We start from the raw sequence: 15717 nt of genomic DNA, 5'->3' as shown, positions 1-15717 counted from the left end.
CTTTCCAGTGGCTCCAGCACAAAATGGCTCTGAAAAAATGCAGCATAGATGTGATGACAGAACCAACGTTACTGCACACAGGATGGGTCTGTACTGCCCAAATGTCCCTTCTCCTGCCATCATGAGCTGGGACAAACAGCGAGTGGAAAAGGGCAGAGTGTGTTCCAGGAGGGCTGAGGCCACAGTCAAATAAGAGGCTTGGAATATGTGCCAGAGTGGATATTGCTGTGGTTCCAGGTAAACTATCAAGTGTAAAACATTAAAGGTGGGGAACCTGAGTGTCACTTGACTGGTGAGGCTGAGTCACTTATACAAATCCTACTAGGATGTCTTCAATATCCAAGTACCTTTTTCTCTTGCCTGTAAATAACTGAAATACAGAAGACAAATCAGATAATTTTAAAATTTAACTAAATAAGTGGGACACTCAGAGTTTAATTCCCCACTTTGTAACATGTAAGAACATGCTCCCAACAACCCTGTGAGCCTCATTTACAAAGGCTATTGCTAGAGAAGGTAGCTTATTCAGATCCTAACGCATCAGAGACCAGAAATTTTACTGGTCATGTATATGTCAGTATATTACTAAAGATAATAATTAAAGTCATCATTTTTTCACTGGAGGCTGAATGTTGACAACTGTAACTTAGAGGTTTGCCTGGGTTTTAGGTGCATGGTCTATACTGTTTCCATTCTTTGAGGCACTTGATTTTTCACCAGTCTAAAGCAGCTCTGCCCAGTGCTCTGAGTTCTCAGTCCCTTCGACTGAACATTTCCCATGCAAATGGGACCAGGGCAGCTTCAGACTGACTTTGTCCAGTGCATTTTAACCACTGTATTGGAGAATATTCACTTCTCCAGCCCCACGGACTGGCACATGCAGAAGCTGGACAGTGGGACAGACTCTGCAGTTAATGGGTAGAGACTTACAATTCATCTTAATCTCTCTCACACATATGGCTCAATAAATACATTTGATGGCAGCTTTGATAAAGCTGCTACAGCTCCAGACGGTTCATGAAATCGGTGTGTTCAGTCAATTTGTAACCTGCAGAAGCACCCAGGGAAAGGCGTAGATGCATTTGTTGAGAAAACAGCTGAATTGGAGAAATGAAACATCTCGCCGGGAATAAATATTGTTTGACAAGGTCGGGGGTAGCAAAATACTTTTCATGGTATTTTTCTGCCTGAGGCACCTCCCTTTTGCTGCCAACACAATATACAGGACAGATGATGGTAACAGCACTGAGATGGGATTATTGACAGTTTTCCCCACTTCTTTACTCCTTGCCTCTCATCACAGCCACCAGCACAGCGTGGGGAAAAAAAGCCCCGCGCTACACAAAGTTCCTTTGCTGCCTTTTTGCTAAATTAACCTACACAGGGATGGTGGGTGCCCTGGGGGAGAAAAGGGATTAGCCCTTCAAAATCCTTTTGATCCTCAGAGATGTACAGGAGTCTTGAGACTCCTCCAGAGAAATTTTTCACTTGTGGTAAGTGGAGAAGGTGTCTGTGGGCTCCTTCCGAGGGTCTGGGAAGAGTACCCAAGGAAAGCAAACCTCCTGCAGCTCCTCAGGGGAAATACTGGGGGTTCCCCAAGCTGGAGAGGCTGAAGACCAACCACTCCTCCCAGGAGCAAAGGTGCAACCAGGTGGAGCTCTGCTGCTGTCTGAGTCTGCTTTTTCCTGCTTTGCTGGCTGCGGGTTGTGCCGCAGAGACTCGCCAGCTGCAGCTGCCCACAAAAACGGCCTCTTTCACCTCAAGAGAGGTTCATGCTTCCAGACAAGCTTTGCTGCACCACCTGTGCAGGGGCAGGTCTTTCTCCTCCCCTCTCCTTAAGGTTCATGCATTTATTTTGGCTACATCTGGATCTTGCAGGAGAGTCTCTGTGAGTCCAAGGGATTGGAGGTCACAGCTATGCAGGATTTAAGCACCTTCTTGGTGGAAAAAGAGGGCTAGAGCTGGGACAGGTTTATTCTAAAGCCTTTTTGTACCATTTGGGTGATGGGAAGAGGACTTGAAGTAGCCTGACTTTAAGAGAAAGCCAAGAGTGCTAAAATGGTCTGTGGGCTCTCCGAACTTGGCCTAATTTGAACATGAAAGTGAGCTCCAAAGTCCTGCTGCTTACTTTTGAAACTAGAACCTTCTCATTGGGGAAGCAGAGTTCAGCCAGTAACTGGCTTGAAGGCCTCTTAGATCCCCATCTCTGTAGAGAATAAATACTGCCTTCCCACCATATCAACATGCCCCGGTCTGCAGGGGAACACCAGTAGCTGTGGATGAAGGTCTGGGAGGTTTTTTTGCAGTTTCCTGTAGTTATCTCAAGCCTTCATCTCCAAAACGCAAAAGCTTTTATAGCCTTTGTATTCTATTAGTGTAACACTGAATGCCCTCGTTCTTCAGGTATTTATAGCAACTTCTGCTGCTCCCATAATAACTCTTAGTGGCTCAGCACCTCGCAACACAATGTCTTGTTATCCCCATTTCACAGATGTGGAAATAGGGCACACAGAAACTGAGTGATTTCTGCAGGATTTTCTATAACTCAGTGCGATGCCTTGACTATAACACCACCTTCACCTAAGCGTGTAGCCCAGGTAGTGTATTGTGGACTTCTGCTATTCTCTTTGTTTAAGGTGATATGTTATTAAGAGACATAAATATTGATTCAGTAATAGTGCCCTGATTTTCAGCAGTTCTGAGGATCCTCAGATGTTCCTGGACTCAATTCAGACACCCAGGTCCTCTGAAAATTAGGCTGTTTTTAGGTGCTTAAGTAATGATGTTGTATGAAGTGGCAGAGCAAGGGATTAATAAGAGGTGGAGGGTTTGAATTAATAATGATAGTAATAATTAATCGCCACACCAAAGTGGCATAAAGCTGGACTGTTTTCCAGTAAAACTGTTTCTTGCCCCCTGGACTAGATGTGTGCCTGAATGCTACTGTGCTGTTGCTGGATATTAAGCTGATTCCAACCTGCCTTATGCAAAACCTGAGGCTCTGTGATGAAAATGGTCCCAGGCCCCACAGACCTCAGTAGTGTCATCAGAATCATTGTCTTGTTTTCAAACACAAACCTTTTTATCCTGACTTTCTGTTAGAGTGGCCTTGCTGACCTCCCCAGTAACACCAGTTCACATTTCAGGCCTTTGACTACGTGACAGGAGTGGGATGTGTTATTTGCTGTAGGGGATGGACTATTTGGATGCTTGATCACCATGTTTTGCGAGGGAGTATGGTGGTGACACATTATGCTGTGATCTGTGGCTTAAGTTTTTTATTACAACATTATTCCCTAATGATGGAACAGCTCTAGGATACATGGTGTATGCAGGCACTAAAGGATGACAGTTAGGCAAAGGGCTGGTGTTGACATGGGAATCCTTCCCTAAGCTGCCAAAGGTGATGGATATGCTGCTGCTGGAGGATGTTTTTATGTATCCAGAGATATTGCCCTTCTTCTTTCCCTTCTGCTCAGCAGGGCATCACAAAATTTGGGCATTGCCAAAGCACCTGCTTTTTTGTGTCATCAGGATCAACTTTATTTGGCTAATGGGAATGGTGCTGGGCTGAACTAGACCAGTGATGTGTTTGGCCCTGGTCCTCATCCTCCATGACAAACATCCAGAGCTGATCCTTCAGCTTTGTTGAGAAGGAGAGCTTGCCTTGTCCTGAACCACACTGCACTTGAGATTGGGTTAGAAGCTCCAGGAAAATGGCTTCTGCTGATAAAACAAAAGCAATGGCAATATGGAGATGACGTTTTGTAAGGTTTTCATTAATCTTGCTGTGGGAATGTCTATTACTTCCAGTCACAGTGTTTGGTACTGAACAAATGTGTAACAAACTGTTTCTGCCCCAAAAGAGCTGGCAGTGCAAAGCTGTACCTGCTTTGGACACATTTGCTTCAGCACATGGACATCAAAGGTCTGCAGAGCATTCAGTGTGGTGTGTTAAACAGATGGAATCTTGGAAAATTGGTAGGTACGAACACAGGACGTTTTGAGAAGGATTATGTTTACAATAGCCCTTTATAGCCAGGGCCTTAATGCACTGCAGTTCATGATGGTAATTAGTTGGATTAAGTTGTACCAATATAAACCAAGTAATAATAAGGTGGTTACAGTAAATGGAATGAGCAGCACTCGTCCTGTGCCAGCTGCAGAGGTACTGTCAGGAATTTTGGATGGGTTGCATAAAAACCTTGGATGTCCCTGGTCCTGGGGAGGGTGTCCACACACGCTGCTGCTTCACAGCCCCCTATGGTCACCCAGCTTCTGGGGTGGCCTTGGCTGCTAAATGGAGCAGGAGCACTGCTGATGTCTTGGCAGGCAAATAGGTACCAAAGCCCCAAATGGGCGATTGCGAGCACTTTTAACATGTCAGAGACGAAGGGCTTGGAGGAAAAGGTGAAGCAGTAAGGCAAGAAGTAGAAAATAAGATCGGATTACAGCTTTGCTATGTTTTAATTGCATTGTTTAATTCTAGTTTCTAAAGCTCTAAAACTAGACATCAAATAGAGTGCTAAAATTATTCTAAACCAAGCTACAAGTCTCAACATCAGAATGCCTATTACACTTATCTGTGACCTTCTTAACATTCAAACCACCATATTATTATTATTTTACATCTCCAGATTATTATTAGGCTTCTGAACTCTGCTGCAGCTTGATTTATAGAAACTGCTTAGTCACTGGCAGCAGTGCTGTGCTGGGAGCGAGAGAGATGCGCGCTGGTGTTTCAGCAGAGGCTCCTGCCAAGAAGCAGCCACTGCCCTTGACAGATCATTGAAAGCTGGTGTGTGTGTTTTCCTCTCATATCCAACTTCTGGAACTGTTACAAACCAGTGCAACCTCCTTCCCCATGAAGAGCTGGGGGTGAAAACATTCCAGGCTCAATTAATGCATCCCTTCCAATCGGTTGGGGCAGATTTATTGTGCTTTGCATGAAAAGTAATCTTCTGTTTTGCCGTGTGCCCCAGATTTTGGGGAGATTGTGCTCATGTGAAGTTGGGGTTCAGGCTTGAGAAGCAGCAGTTTGAAGAGGCAGAAACAGTCAGCGATGTGGGAAGGAGCCGCTGTGCCGCCAGGTTGGGATGGGAGCCAGGTGGGGACCTAGCATGGGGCAGGCACTGGAGCCCTCTCAAAGTTAAATACAGGGGGACATTAATAATCATGATGGGTTCTGTGACCCCACTCATAGGAGCAAATGCTCAGAGCAGAAGTTGCAGGACAGGTCCTTACAAGAAGGGTGTTTTTCCCTGTGTTGTACATGCACTAGGGCATAGTAAATGCTAATAATTTACAGCTGTCTGAACAAACGCATTACAAACCTGTTTCTTTTGGTTGTTTGCTGAGTAATGACTATGCTAAGCTCTTTTTAGAGCACATCCAAAATCACAAACCTCAGCCCTCTGCCATGTATGCCCTGAACGGGTAGGGAGTGATGCCTTAGCCATCATTTCTTCAAACAGCATCATTCCTAGTGCTGCTGCTGCAGGGCTGTGCTCCAGGCAGCCCTGTGTTACTGCATGATGGCAGAACAGAGCCCTTCGAAACCTGCAACATTAGAAGCTTAAAAAAAAAGTGCCACCAAAACAAGCCCCCCCCCCCCCCAAAAAAAAAAAAAACAAACAAAACAAAACAGTATTAAACATTTATATCCAAATTTCTTTTGCGGGTAGGTTTGAGCATCAGCTAATAAGGTCTGCCTGTTTGCAACGTGCTGGTATCCTGGAGTTTTAAATGGGATAGTTCAAAGAACACACATCGTTTAAGTAGCTTAGTCTTTAATTTTATTCACATTGAAATAAGCCATCGTTGGGTATTTTCGAGGAGCTACCAGAAGAAAAACAATGGCTCTATTTGGCAGAGTCCAGTGGATGAGAAGTATCAAAGGTATAAAGTCCTAAACTGAAGAAAATAGTTAAAAATAATGGATTAGTTCTTCTCTCCTGACTCAACGCCTTTCTTCTTTTTTTACATGATTTTTTTATTGCCTTTGTTCCTATAAGGTGTCATGGCGACTCAATGTGAAAGGTCCGTGATGATGTTTCATTGCTCTGAATGCACCAGATAACCACTATTCATTCTCCAGCTTAACACAATTACAAATGTTTAGAATAGAGCCAGAAATGGGCTGGCATCGATAGAATAGGGTAAAATAAGAGATTGAAAGAGCATTAAAAAGCATTAAAATCATACACCCAAAACCTAATGTTTTATATATCTATTGGAAATCAGAAATGTCATGTGATGATCCAGTGATGTCCAGAGCTATTTTGTGGGATAGTTGGTGTCACAGCAGCAGCTTCTGCCCTTCTTCTGTTCAAATAACTGCACTTGCTGACAGATCCAATGCTTGAGTCAGTATTTTCAGGAACTTTGCAACTTGGTGGTGAAGGGTCTGGAGCACAAGTGTGATGGGAGCGGCTGAGGGACCTGTGGGTTCAGCTGGAGAACAGGAGCTGAGGGGAGACCTTCTGATCTCTGAACTGCCTGAAAGGAGCTTGGAGCCAGGGGGAATTGGGCTCTGCTCCCAAGGAACAAGCATCAGGATGAGAGGAAACGGCCTCAAGTTGCACCGGGGGAGGTTGAGATTGGATATTGGGAAATGTTTCCTCCTGGAAAGGGTTCTTGGGCATTAGAACAAGCTGCCCAGGGCAATGGTGGAGTCACCGTCTCTGGAGGGGTTTAGAAGTCGTGGAGATGAAGTTCTCAAGGACATGGTTTAGCAGTAGACCAGGCAGTGTTGGGTTAATGGTTGGACTTGATGACCTTGAGGGTCTCTTCCAACCAGAATGATTCTATGATTCAACTTGGCCTCAGACCATATCTGAGACTTCTTGGTCTTTAAAATAGCAAAGCTCCATGTGGTCCCGTACGAGTGCAGAGCTGTGAGTGTGCTGCAGGAGCAGATCTGAGCAGGAATGAGGCTCTGGGGATGGGACTCACCACCTGGTTCAGCTTAGGCTTCAGTGTTAGAGTGGGTCAGAGGAGGGAGGTGCCACCTCCCTTAAAGAGACTGTGCCCAGTTCTGAGTTTGCCAGCTCTTTCAGATGACCAAATGCTGCCCTACAGAGCAGAGAGCCTGTTCCCAGAGACATGGCTGGGTGTCCTCTCTTAGCAGGGACACCTGAGGACCATAGTCTAAGCAGAGATATCAAGGCTTGGCCTAATAATAAACCTATTGACTTAAGGCATTTGGAGGCATAAATTCAATATACTTGCATTTTACTGAGCAGAGCATTGGCCAAGTCGCTTTTGCTAAAAGGATATCTCTTCTGAAGCAGCCAGAGTCCTACAGGCAGTAAACGAGAGAATGTATTAAAGAAAAAAAAAGTGCTGGCTTGACAGTATCACACAGTCCTGTCCCAGTCTGTATCCAGTTCTCAACTCTTCTCTGCCTTCAGTCCAATAGTAAAGTGATATTTATTTACTTGGCTCTGCTGCATTAATGAAAAAGCCACTTAACAAAACAAATAGAAGGAAGGACGTTTGCAACCAGTTATGGTATTGCTGATCAGTCAAATTGCGCTGGAAATTACACGTTGAAGTTCAGCCCAGGCAGCTGATCTATTACTTGGTAACTTGGCACCAGTGCAGACTATCAACTTAATAAATCAGTGTAATTTCGGTTGCTATGCCAGAATATATATATATATGTATTCGATATGACATCAATATTACATAATGATGGTTAAAACTAATTAGCCAAACACCATGCTCTCTTATCTACTGTGCCACCCCACTGGAGCCCGATGGTGCTCTGGAAGGCAGGATGGAATCTGGCTGGCTATTCTTTAAATATACCCCCGAGCATCATTTAAAATCATATTTTTAAAGCCTCTTTTTTTTTGCAACCACAAGGGAAGTTAGCACTCCAGCATATAATTCAGGGTTGACCAAATTGCCAGCTATCTGCTTCTCGGGGAAGACTCGCTGTGCGCCGGCTCCTGGCGAGGGCTGCAGAAAACGGGCGCTCGCTCTTCGGTGGCAGATGCACGTCTTGGCTGGTTCATACACAGCTTCCTCTTCTTAATTAGCTCTGACATTTTAGCTGTTGTAATATGGGTTTGGTTTAGACAAGAAGGCTGAAAGCGCTGGGTTTTTTTTTTCTGAAAACAAAGTTTGCTTTAAGTAAAGGGAAATAGGGACACTTCTGTCTGAAAGCTTTGTAATGGGCTGGAGCACAGAAATGTGGGAGCTTATGGAAGTGCTGGTGGTCACTTGCTCCCACATACAAAATCAGCAGTTTCAAAGGTCTGTGCTCTCTTATTTCATTCTTGTCCAATTAGTCTGATCTCTTTGCCCTCCCGTTCTGTGCCAGCGACAACTGCAGCTGACTGGTGGTTCCCAGCTCTGCTGTACCTCTGCTCCAGGGAACAGGCTGTCGTGCGTGCATGTTTGTATTTTGGGACCATGTGCAGGGAATTGAGCCACAGTTCTGTGAGGTGCTTCGCAACAGCAGGAAAAAAAGGCAATCCCTGCCCTGAGGGTTCTGCAGGCACTAATAACCATGAGGATGAAGAAGACAACTAAAAGTGTGTATACATATATATGCGTGTGTGTGTATATATATGTTTATATATATATATAAGACAAGGACCATTCTTTGGTAGGGTAATTTGTAATAATGCTCAGCTGAGAGCAGAGGCAGGGAGCAAGGAAAGGAAGAAAGAAAATCTTAGTTCCTCAGTTGCCCAGTCATAGCCAAGGCTGCGTTTAGTAGGTTTTTTTGACAGAGGTGAGTTGTACAGATAGTTTTGAAGGAGGAGAAAGGAGTGGCTGTTGAGATTTTATCAGGAAGGTTTTCCCAGGCTCAGAAGCAAGCTGGGGAGAGCGTGAGTCTGCGCTTAGGGAAGAAGCTGAAAGAGATTATAGAGTCTGGTGAAGCAAAGGTTCTGGGCTGGCTGTACGTCAGGGAGGTTATTGGTTCAGTGAGGTAAGAGGAGATGTGGAAAGGTAATAGGAATAAAGAAGAGAAGGCAAGAAGCTTGTAAATTATGTAAACAAAGGACCGGTATGATTGTGGAGTGAATTGATGTGTTCTTGAGCGCAGCTGCTGAAGCTGAATGTTACACTAGCTGATGTAAGGGCAGAGAGGCTTGGAGGACAATTTTTTTTTTTTTTTTGAAGAAAAGGGTTTAGAGATGTTAAAAAGCAAAAGAACAAGCTTGAGACATGATTCCAAAGAAATCCAGTTGGCATGTGGTGGGTGAGACTGGAAAAATGTGGTATCACCCAGGCAAGAGGGAGAACGGCAGCAAACCGCGCACACCGGGCTGGGGGAGGGGGACAGCAGAGACCTGAGCTGCTCTGTAGAGCTGCCGCAGCCTTTGAGTTATCTGAGTATTTTTCCAATCTACTCTCTGATTAACAGACCTTTACGTGTATGTCATTACTAATTTGGGTAACTCGCCCAGTGTCACACAGTGCAGGTGATTGCGGGTGGTACCTTGAGGATTCAGCCAGTCTTCATCTGACACCAGCCTCATGCAAACAAGGTTTCTCTTGCTATTTCCAGAAGTTAATAGCAGCAAAATACTCCAAGAAAATGTTGTCTTGTGGTGGTTTATCCATTCTAACTCTGGCCATCACTCAAATGAAAGAAAGGCAGTGGTCTGTGGAAAAAATAAATAAATAAAAAAATAGATGCTTATATTTTTCCAAACCACCAGACCAGTTTACCCATTCCTGAAAGAAGACGCAATCCAGTAACGTTTCCCTTAACGTCAGAATGCAGAATAATGCCTAGATGAGTCTTTCAAATAAGATACTTCTATATTTGTCTCATCTAATACAGAAGATAATCAGCTATTTCTTTCTCCTGCCCCAAATATTTACATGTGGAAATATTAAGAAGTAGATTTATTTTCCTTGCTTTACTTGCTTGGTTGGAAACAAATTTCTTTATATGTTGATTTTTTTGTTTGTTTTGTTCATGTTGGAGTACAAAAACGGGATGGAGAACAGTTGGATATGGGTGGGGGACTTGTACCAGTTAGACTTGAAGAGCATAATCTCCAGTATGGTATGATGGAAAGAAGGTGTGAAATCCTGGATCCAGAGACATTAGTAGCAATACTTCCTTTAGTTTTCTTTATTAGATATGAATAATAGAATAATTCATACTCTTTCAAGAGCAAACACTGATTTCTCCAAAATAAATCACTTCTTTGTGATCTTTTTTCAAACTGTAAGCCACGTTACTCTATTTTAGTGCTCAAACACACCAGCAACAATTGCATTCATGTTTTGAGAAACCTTCATTGCAGCTTTGGCTCTGACTTTACTTGGGTTTCCATGAGTTCCAAGGCAGCTGTGCAGCCAGGAGCTCCCAGGGCTCTGGGTATGTCTCTGTGTATGCACACTGATGTGCTGTGACAGAGTCATTTCTACTCAACAGATCAATCACCATTGTCACCATCCCTGGAGGGGTTTAAAACATGTATAGGTGAGGTTCTTAGGGACATGGTTTAGTGCCAGAGTTAGGTTATGGTTGTACTCGATGATCTTTAAGGGTCTCTTCCAACCAAAATGATTCTATGGTGGCTGGAGGTGGAGTGATGATGATGAAGTGTTGCAGCCTCAGACTCTGGTACCCACCAGCTCCCCATGCTGTACCATGGCAGGTCAGCCCTCAGATCTGCAGGATGACTATCTGCTGAGAAATACAGCCGCCAACAAGCCCTACCTGGTCTTTACTTCGCACTTGGAGATGACACATGTGGCTGGACGTCTCCAGCAGCCCTCCATGCGGACTCCTCACCCTGCCACCCCAGCGATGATGATGCATTTGCATAAGAAGCAACTGGGTGAGTAATACCTGCCGCTGCAGACATCAAATGCTGCAAGTATTTTGTGGTAAACCTGTTGCTGCTCAGGGCAGGGAGGATGCACTTTACCCTGAAGGATGAAAGCCTTTGTGGCAAAGGCTGTGCTTTGAAAGCGACTGAGCCCAATCATCTGCACAAGCAACTGTTTTATTATCAGAATAACTGATCTCCTGAAGCACTTAACACCACTACCTGCACCAAGTGGAGCCAGCGCACGCTGCAGCCTTTTGCTAGTGCTGCTGAGTATCTCAGCCTTGCTCCAGCAGCAATATATTACTGTTAATTACAATAAAATGGTGCATTTAAGGGATTCACCTGTTTATGTTGCTTGTTCAAGTGGGCTCAGGGCAGTACACAATGCAAATAACCACCAGGTATCTACATGACCTGAAATGGCTGTATTTCCGAGTTCCGAAGCTACAGGTGTGCAGTGACGCAGACCTGTGGTTGTCATCACCGAACTGAGTCTAAGAAGAAACTAGATTTGCACCTTGCATATCTGTTTGTAGATAAGATTGCTGCTCCAGATACAGCTGATGGACAGACCGTGAGCCTGGTATTGGGTTATTGCTGACTTTGGCCTTGGCCACTTAAATCACTGGAGAAAAATTCCCTGTGCTTCTGTTTTCTTATGTGCAGATAAGGACACTGGTCCCTGGATTAAAAGTGTTATTAAGGAGCCACGTTAAGATTATAATTATTATTTTATAGGCTGGACAGAGTGCAGAAGCTGGCAGCGCTGCTGCTGGGTTTCTTCAAGGAGTGTGTGCATTTGCAAAAAGGAAGAAACAACCGTCTGGAAGGTTTTCTCATATATAGGCTGAGGAAACATTATCTGTGAAACAGCCGGCAGTTTTTATTTACTGTGAAAATTTGAATCTTGCTCTCAATTTCCTATCAAGATAAAATGCAGGCATTTGGTTAAAATGGTAACTTAATGCTCCAAAGGTTTAATTACCACCACTCTATAATCAGAATCAACACAGAGCGCAGTTTGCAGCTCCTGACAAAGCAGTCAATGAAAAGCAGATATATTGCACGCACTCTAGAGTTTGTCCTTCCCATAGCTGAACATGCAAATCTGCTACTGCTAATAGTTTTCAAACCTCAGGTTCTCCCTTAGGTATTATCAAACTACACATCTCCTTATTTACTACATTTTAACTTTGCGTATAATTTCTATATGGGTGTGTGTGGTACTGAATTAAGGGAGTTCACAGTGCTGGAAACTACATTTCCAATTTTTTCTGTATCAGCAGGAAGTACTGGTCTGAACTAGTCATAATAGGGGTGCTTATTGAAACTTTGTAAGGGCCTGGGTTGATGAAAGTGTCAAGAAGGCAGATATGTTTTCTGGACCATGGCTGATGTGATCTCTGGCGTGGGTCTCTGCTCCATGGGATGAACGATTGATGTTCCTCTGTTGCAGTTTCTTCTTATTTCTTCTATTTTATTGTCCTGTTTCTGCACGAGTTGCAGTAGCAACCACAGATGCTGCTCTCAAAAAAAAACCCCTTTGCTACAGGTTCAGTTCTCTCTAAGCAAGGGTTAATTTTTTTCATCATCACTAGCCCCCTGTAAAAAGCAGCACATTTTGTATCCTGCCCCTTCTGACTTGTGGAAATAAGAGATACCTTATTAACAATCTTTCTCCAAACAAAGTGTGGGCCTGGTTAGTGCCAGCACTTTCCATCCAGCACTAGTATTTGTTTTTCCATGCTCATAATCTTATAAATTGAATCAAGTCTGATAGAAGTGGCTTCCTGAATATTGCGTAACAGTTTGTGTCTGTCCGGATGGAAGACAAATAAACCTGACCTTGAACTTGGAAAGTTTCCTCCCAGCAGGTAGAAGCTTTACAAAGTGTGTGCTGAGCTGGGAAATGCCAGAGGGGGCTCTGGGTCTCCTTGCTGCCCTAGAACAGCAGCAAGGATACCCTGGCAGCCACCCTCTCCCCAAAAAAAGCTTTGGAAAATGCTTTGGATCCTCCTCTGGGGACCAGAGAATCCCCGGAAAGAGCTGCAGCAGGAAGACAGCAGCACGTTCTTGTTCCAAAAAGGAGACAGAGAAGAAATCCTGTCCATATCTGGCATAGTTTAGCCTCCAGGGATTAATTAAAGGCTTTTTCAGTTTTTCTTTTAAACCTCACAGTATCCATCTTCGCCTCACTGAATAGGGAAAAGGAAGAGGCATTTTCTCTCGCGAATCACCAGGCTGTTTCAATTTTCAGTTTTACATTACAATAATATTTTTTCCTAAGGGAATACCACAGGAAGGGCAAACTTTGGTTTCTCACTATTGCAGCATTACCTTATTAATAAGAGCTGGAAATCTGAGCGGAGGGTGAAATAAATATTCTCTAAACTTATCAGTCCCCTTTGTCCTTGGTGCTTCTGTCCCCTCTTCCTGGCCCACAGGTGAGGCAGCTGAAGGTGTCAGCAGAGATCCAGCATGGGACAGGGCACTGGGAGCCTGTGTGTGGCGATGCTGCAGGAGCTGGGAGGTCTCCTCCACCCTCCGATGGGAATGGAGCTCTGGGGCAGCAAAATCTATTTTTCCATGTCTCAGGCTTGTGGTGATGGATGCAATGGGGGGGAAGGAGAGGGAGCCACCTGGCTGTCATGACTCCATGTGAGACATGTGGGGTCTTTCATGCAGCTTTCCAAGTGCCAGAAAAGCAAAGAACTTGGGAACCTCTGGTTTTTGGGCAGCATCCTGAAGACCACAGCTCCTGGCTCAGCCTGTTCTGTCCATGGGGTCCTGCAGGCCCTCTGCTGTGCCCTGGCTCTAGCGTTTGTCTTCTGACCCCATTACCTATTCCAGTTTGGATTTCAGCTGCTTAGACTTGATTATTTTAAACCCCCTCTATCTGATTATCAGCAGCCCAGCCAGGCCAGATATGAAGCTTCCTGGGAGGTGGGGGGCAATCCCCGGTAGCACCACAGAAGGATAATTTGCTTCTCATGTATGGTCCTGACGGGAGCTGCTCAGCAGAGAGCGGGGGAAAGAGATACAGGGACAGTAGAAGCCTGGGGGACAGCAGCTCCCTGTGTGCTGCAGCCTTGCGAAGCTGAGGAACTTTGCTGCATGATTGATGACCTTGCTGCTGCGGGCTGGCAGGTGCCCACCACCCCCAGGAGGTATCGGTGACGGGCACCACGGCACACGCCAGCCCACGGTGGCACGGATGGATGCTTCTGGAAGCAGTGCGGTGACACGCCGGCATGGCAGGGTGCAGCAGATCGGTGCTGAAGCGGGGCAGCCCTCCGCAGCCTTCCCAGAGCTGCCTTGCTCTTCTTTTCTCTCTTTTTTTTTTTTTTATTTTTTATTGTTATCCTAAAGCTCTCCTCCTCCTCCCAGCAGGATGAAGAAGCCTCCAGCTGGCCTAGGAAGCTTATCAGCTCTGTCTGGCTGGGTGTTAACTGTTTATTTGCATAAGTACCTGTCCCTGTCATATGCCGCTTGCCTTTGTGACTCACTGTATCTGTTTATTTTTCCCTCCAACAGCCAGGCTCCCTGAGCTATGCCAGGGCAGATGCCACCAGCCCCAGGAACCCTGTGATGCCCCGGCCAGGGTGCACAACCTCACACGTTCCTCCTGCCCTGAGGGACCAGCTTGGAAATCCAACATGTAACTCCTGGGGTCCTGTTTTCTCCTGGCTGTCAAGATAAAATTAAATCCAACCCCCACCACCACCCTTTGACAGCTTGGCAGCTGTCCCTGTGTGCTGGCTGGGGACAGCAAGGTGTCCCCTGGGACCACAGTCCCAGCTCCTGTTGCAGGGACAGGGGATGCATCTGGGTCGATGGCTGCATGATGGTAATGCAGTTGGTCCTCCCTGCTGTTAGGTGGGCATGAGGTGAGATCCTGAAAGCCTTCTCTGAATTCAGATCTCAACTCCAAAGGCAGAGGCTGCCTAGTGTGCCAGACCAACTCTTCTAGGTTTGCTGTGCTAAAGCATCAGTCCAGCTCTGCTCCAAATGTTGGTCATGACCATGGAGTCACCTCCTCAGGTGGGAGCTCAGCTGTCTTGTTTCTGCTCATTAGCTCTGAAAGGTTTTTCCATCCATAATAAGAAAGTAATTAATGTTAAACTTCTGCTGCCAGGTACAATTGATTTGAAGATTATAACTGCTATAAAGGGGATATGAGTTGCATATACAATGTGTTAAAGTCCTGGTGTGTAGGAATCATTGCATTGGTGGTTGTCTGTCATGTGTAGAACTCACCAGAAAATGCTTCTGATGGATGTGGGGCTGCTCAGCAGCCTGGCAGTACTAGTTAAGAGCAGCTTGTTTTCAGAGTGCAAAGGCAAATTCAAATAAATAGCTGGTACAACCTCTGTGGAGGGGCTGTAATGCTATTCTAGGAGAGGATGGACTTGATGATTTAACAAGTCTCCACCCTTGAAATAAATATTGTGTGAAGTATCTCAATAAATGCCATATTTATCTCTTTTCCTCAAAGGTATTAGCAGCTGATTGTCCTTCTGGCCACTCTTTAGGTCTCTCTGAGCCGCTGTCACCAGTCCCATGTCCCACGTCCCTCCATCTCTGCTCGTGGCATCCAGGATAAGTTTGCTGCTTGGGAATATTGCTCAGGCAATAGTGTCCATGTCAGCCTCACTATGGTTAAAACCAACCCCGTAAGCAAACCCTCATCATTTTATTTATGACTTTTGGATGAGATAATGGTTTTCCGCTTTGAAAAGAGAGCTCTCCACTCCAACATTTATTTTCTATAAATACCTTGGCATTTATATTGCAACAGGAGACTATTCAGTGACATTATCTGATAAATATCGTGTTATACAGCTGCAATTTACAATACATATATTTTTAACGGTGCTTCTAAGCTAAATTAAATGCTTCTAAAATA

The sequence above is a fragment of the Streptopelia decaocto genome (genome assembly GCF_964273445.1).
Source record: "Streptopelia decaocto genome assembly, chromosome: 12".
Classification (NCBI taxonomy): Eukaryota; Metazoa; Chordata; class Aves; order Columbiformes; family Columbidae; genus Streptopelia; species Streptopelia decaocto.
This window is presented reverse-complemented; position numbering follows the sequence as displayed.